Source organism: Parus major, chromosome Z (genome assembly GCF_001522545.3).
Source record: "Parus major isolate Abel chromosome Z, Parus_major1.1, whole genome shotgun sequence".
NCBI lineage: Eukaryota > Metazoa > Chordata > Aves > Passeriformes > Paridae > Parus > Parus major.
Genome location: NC_031799.1, coordinates 57685404 through 57691658, shown reverse-complemented (window position 1 = coordinate 57691658; position 6255 = coordinate 57685404).

Here is a 6255-nt window from a genome sequence, read left to right as displayed (position 1 = left end):
CCGGGTATCATGTGGGAGGATATGTCCACTGATGACCCAAAACCTGTTCTGCCTGGTGTCACACTGGAGGGTATGTTGGTTTCAGACATACTGTAGGTTCTGCCAGTAACCACACTGGAAGGTATATTGGATGCAGACACAGTGTAGGTTCTGTAGGGTCTCACACCGGCAGTTGTGTTGCTTCCAGACACAGTGTAAGTACTGTGGCATATCACATCGGAGGATAGGTCAGTTTCAGGTTGCAGCAGCCAGAAATCTTGGCCATAACTCTGGTCAAGCTGACTTTTTGGTGCACAGCTAAAATGTCCATGTCTAGGCTCTCTCCATTGTGCTGAAATAAGAAAAAGAATGGAAAACAAGAGAGAATCTGCATTTGCTGTTAAATACGCAGTACGTCACAAAGGTACGTATGTGAAGTACTTGTAAATGTTTGGATCTTGTCTTAAGTCCTTATTTGAAACACAGGACACCTGATTATAGATATTAATCTTTAACAGACAAAGGACATTAGCGCAAGTATCCTGCCTTAGGTAGGGTTGGAAAACAATAGCTGTTTATTTGAAGTGCTACATATACTTACAGATGTAATTTACTCTCATGATTGCTAGGGTGTGTTTTTTAATCAAATAAACAAACTTATTCTACAATCTCTCTGTCACTGTTATTGGGGAACACTTGCCCTGTAAGCCACAGAAGGGACTGATTTACTTCTGGACATGTTTCACCATCAGTTGAAATCAACACTTTATACTCTTCAAGTATTAGTCAGGCATATTGTTACAGGCAACATGTAAAATAACTGTATTATTCAAATATGTTGCAATAGTCTGACAAGTTAAAAGGTCACATAACAAGAATACTGAGTATCAAACAATTTTTTCAAAGAAAAGGCAATTTCTTTACCAAATATACTGTGTTTTTTAACACCTTGTCCAAAGTTATGTAATGTGATTTATAATATAAGTTTCGTATTGTTATCATTCTAAGCTGTGTGATTTCCACTATTTGGTTCCAACTATTACTTGTGTAAGCAAAGCCACATGACAAAAGTGAGCCTTTGTACTGGGATACCTGCATTTCTTGGCTATGCCATAATGTTAGCAAGGGATGGCCAGTTGATTAAAATCAGGTAAGAATTGCAAATACTCCAGTATTTCTTGTAAAAAAGTAGTTTCTGGGAGACATCACAGCTTGGTGTGTTCAGCATTATAAACCTTTCCAGCTTAATAAATGTTGTCAGTGCGCTCTTCTGGTTTTGTCTTTACTGGTATCTCCATTCTTTAATGCCTGCAATCATCTCAATAGTTGGGAAATTCTCTTTTGTGGCCTATCTATGTTGGTTTTGCATGGGTCAATTTTTGGTGAGGAGGGAAGAAGCCAGCCTTGGAAATTATTTTTCTGTGAGGAGCTGCTAAAAGCTTTCTCTGTGCCCGGCAAAACCAATCACCAACTGCCTCTTAGAATAGGCACACTGCTAAGCCAATTAAAAAAGCCAGTAATGCCTCTACGATAACTTATTTACAAAAGACAAAACCTTGGGAACTCCCTTTTTCTTCCTTGGAGGGGTGGGTAGGTGCTGGGGCCCTCCCGGCTTGGGGCTGGCCACGTGGCCAGGACTGTGCAGCCAAGACTGGCATTGCTGGGGCAGCACCATGAAGTCGCAGCTATCTCAGCATGGCTTGAAATGAACTTTATTTGTTTAGCTGCTTTTAACCAGCCATGCTGCGAACAGAAGGGCAAAAGGCTGTGGCAGCAGCTTTTTTTTAACTTTTCAGTGCTCTGCATGAAGAGAGGTGCTGAGTGGAGCCAGCATGGCCCATGTAGTGTCCGTGGGGACAGGAGTGACATCATCAGCAGTGACGTACAGGCATGGTGAGCAATTCCCCAATGTGGAGCCTGGACTGGATCAACATTTCAATGCTGAAGAACTCTGTAAAACTTTTCAACTTGCTAGAATTTGAGAACAAACAATATGAACACTAATTCTCTCCCAAGTCAGAGAAAAGGTGAAGACCTGTGAGGAGAACAACATGGCGACACTAAGGTCAGTGCAAAAAGATGGAGGGGGAGGAAGAGGTGCTCTGGGCCTTAGAGCTGAAATTCTCCTGCAGCTGTGGTGAGGACTATAATACAACAACAATCTATTTCCCTGTGGCTCATGAAGTGCGTGGTGGAATGCAGAATTCACTCACAGCCTTTGAGAAAAAGGTGCTCACGCTGGAGTGTGTGGATGCCGAGAAGCTGTGATCTGGTGAGAGACTTGAACAGAGAGAGAGAGAGAGGCAGAGAACCCTTGCTTCCAGAGAGAGACGAAAAAGACCCTTGCTTTTATACTAGAACAGCTTAAAACAAGACCCCTATGAACTAAATGGCCCAGGAAAAAAGCAGTTGTGGGTAGAATGCTGTCCATGGGAGAGACTCACACTGCAGCAGATTTGGGCAGGGCTGCTACTCTAGAAAATTAGAACCATGTTGGAAAAGTTCACAGAGAACTGTCTCCCATGGGAAAGACCCCATGGCATACCAAAAGAGACTCCTCACCCTAAGCAAATTGAAGAAAGGTTTTTAGAAGTGACAAACTGACTGTAAACCCCATGTTTTTGTCTCCCTGTGTTGTCAGTGGGAAGGAAAGAAGGGCTGGAGGAGGAGAAAAGTGGTTTTAGTTCCCATTATCCTTTTTTAATTCTGTTAATACATTTTTCTTTATATATTTGAAAGTTTTGAGCCTGTTTTGCCCTTAAAGTGTTTTCCTCCTAATCCTTGTCTCACCTCATGAGCTTTTTAATTGTTCTTTCCCCCTCTTCTGCTCAACAATGGTAGAGGAGACTAGGTAAAGGATTTTTTTGTAGTTACAAAAAAACATTTGCCAGTATCAAACCCACGACACGATCAGATTTTACTTTGCTTACTACCACTGTAAGAACATTCACACATTTCAAAGCAAACCATCCAGTATAAACAGTACTAAGAAAAAGTTAAAATTATTTGAGGTCCAGATTTACTGAATTCTGTTCTACACTATTTCCAAGGAAAAAATGCAAGACAGAGGGCAACAAGAAAAAAACCCAGTCTGATGTAATTCTACAAATTTGGAGAAAGTAAAGTTTAAAAAGCAAGGAAATGCAAAGAAGTGAAATGCTTATTGTTGCAAGGAATGCCTATTCCAAAATTGTTAATGGTTTGAAACAGAAAGAAAGGAAACCAGCTTTGGTTAAAAAAAAATAAAGAAAAAAAAAAAAAAGAAAGTAAGAATTTAAAAATAGTAATAAAAGAAGAAAATCAAAAACCTAACATTGACCCACCTGCCAACAGTACCCAAAACCAAAAATCCAGAGGAGGGAGGGAGGGAGAGAGGGAGGGAAGAGGAAATTAAAAGACTACAAAACAAACAGCCACCCACTGACCTACCACCATTTCCCAAAACTCAAAAAAATCCCACCAACCAACCAACCAACCAACCCCAAAATAAAACCATTTTATCTCACTGTGATTTTTTAAGATGGAAGAAGTTGAGGGGAGAAACTTCAACTCTGAGGAAAGGAAGTTGCTTTGCAACAACTTCTCCCCTGAGAATAAGCAGTCCTAAGGCTTTGGCGTGTTTGGAAACACAAATCAGAGGGAACACTTGAAATTCTTACCGCATTCAGTGTGGCATCAACAGCTTTCATATGATTAATCACTAACTCTTTGTCTCTATTATAAAATAAAAATAAAACAAAAAAACTAACCAAGAACAATGGAGTAACTTTATAGAACTGAAGCTCTACCAATGTAGAAATTAATCTTCTGCTATTTCATGGCTGTCATGTCTTGTAAAAGAATTGTTGATAATTCAAACTGTTAGAATTTTCTCTCTTATTCATATCTCCAATGCAAACCCTAAAAATAGTTCATATTCCCCTGTTTGGTGCATTTCCATACAAAAGATGCTTCTGTTGAGGATAAGCAATTAAAATCGATGAAATTATAGGCCTATCAATGAACTGCCACAGTGACGGAGGGGCCGGAGCGCTGTGACTTCTCTGGAGAAGCAGCCCTGAAAAGGGCTGGGCCGAAGCGCGTGTGTGCGACTTCGGACAGGCGAGTGATTTCAGCTCGGCTCTGCAGCGGCGGCGGGCAGGCGACACGGGGCAGGCGACATGGGAAGAAGGGACAAGAAAGCTGGTCCAGCGTTCCGCTAAGCACAAACCTTTATTCAGACAGAGCTTTGGCAAAGGGAGCCAGCAACAGCTATTCTCTGGAACAGGGGAAAAGTCGGGATATTTATAGGGGAGGAGAGGGGCGGGGGGAGTCTGAGATACATGTATTGGGGTGGGACAGCAGGGGGGAACACCAATGAAGTGCAACAGTTTACCATATCTAACTCAAAGATCCGTGGGAGCAATACATTTTCTCCCTCTTACAGAGAAGTATCTTGTCTCCAGGGGAAAGCCAGGATCTGGGGCTTGGTGGGCTCCTCTGCACCCACAACTCCCCCTCCTTTACTTATTAAAAAGGCATCTCCCAGAGTTAGCTAATAGTGTCTTAAAACATGAAAATATACTTAGGAAGATAATAACAATTAGGAAAACCCAAAAAATATTTTTGAGGAGGGAGGCAACCCATCTCTTGAGTCCCCAGCTCACAAAAAGATCTTCAAGGCACTGGGGCTCCTTTACAGTCTGGAGTTCTTGGACTGCATGTTGGAGCCTCTGGATGCAGGCGTGGATGCCTTCACTGGGGCTGGAGAGGTTAAAGCAGCACAAACTGTCCAATTCCTCACAGCCGTGTTCATGGGCCAGGAGTAGGAAGTCTATGGCAACTCGGTTTTGTAGTGTGGCATGCCTAACAGTCTCTTAATCTGTCAGGAGGTCACTCAGGACAGAGGAGGTCCGGTTGGCCTGCTTACCAAGCCAACACTCCAGGTGAGAAGGCTCACTAAGGGCTTTAGCAGCAGCTGCCCACGGCAAAAATGCCAACATCACCACCCTCTTTGTGTAGGACCGATCTTTAATTTGGCTATCACAATTTTCAGCTAATTGGGTGAGATCCTTCTTTTGGCAGGCCAATTCATTCTTTTTCAGCCAAACATGTATTAGAGTTGAATTTGGAGTGAGGATGGTAAGCTGTCCAAGCGTGCAAGGACCTCCCCAGAGTGGGGAAGGGATTCCTGCCCACACTCTCCCCACAGATCAAGAACACTCCCCAGGGCAGTACTCTGGGATAGTGAGAGGAGGCGGATTGTGTGCTGCTAGTGTAATTGCACCATTTGGACTGACTGTAAATTTTACTGTTGGGAGTCACACTTTTCCTTGATTTAATTGCCCTTTGGTATTTTGAGGCAGGCCATGCATTGGCTACTGGGTGATAATTAAAATTTATGCAATAGATAGCTTTGGAGGATCCCAAAAGCTCCAATTCCTGGGGTTCCACTGGTGCATGGGGCAAGATCTTTGTCCACTCATCCCAAATGTCTACTGGGTTGGGTTCTTTCCCTGTGAAAGGATATTCGTGGGGCTTTAAAGGAATCCCTACCAGGCAGGATGACAGAGGGTTGGTGGCGCTGCCCATGGACAAGCACATGTGTTCTTGTTGGAGCGTCTTTGCAAGGGTGATCCATACATTCTCCTGTGGCTATGCTACTAGCCAGGCTGCCACAGCTGATGTTTTCAGGAGCATCCAGATAATCAGGAACATCAGGAACCCAAGGATGGTTTTGCTCTCCATTTTCTATAACAGGACATAAAAGATTAGCTCTGATTTTTGGAAGGGGCGTTATTTCCTTTTTTCCCTTCCTCACCTGTTTCCCCCCTCTTTAAAAAAAATAACAATTATAAGCAGGGTTATTCTGTGTATTGGGGACACATGACCTGACACCAGCAGCAGCACAGAGGTGCATTTTGGTGTAAACTGGCAATTTGGGCTAGGCAACAAGGGTGAGAAGGGGAAGGGAGAAAGGGAAAAGGGAGGGGGAGGGAGTTAAGAAGACTTGTGTAATGTCACGGTGTCAGGCGTGATGTTGGCAGTCGTCTCGTTGCGGCCCTGGTAGAAGGATGGTTTGGCCTCTGTCTGGTTGTTGGTCTGGTGGCAGGTCGATTTGGTGGACTCCGATGACGTCTCCGCTTCCAGGCTGCAGTGGACTGCTGTTTTTCTGGACCTGTGTGGGTCTCAGGAGAGTCTGAGAGTTCTGAGTCTGGTGCAGGGTTTGTAGGACCTAAATAAAGTTTTACATTTTTCCCTGGGAGCCACTTAGGTCCTGATGGTGTGGACACACAC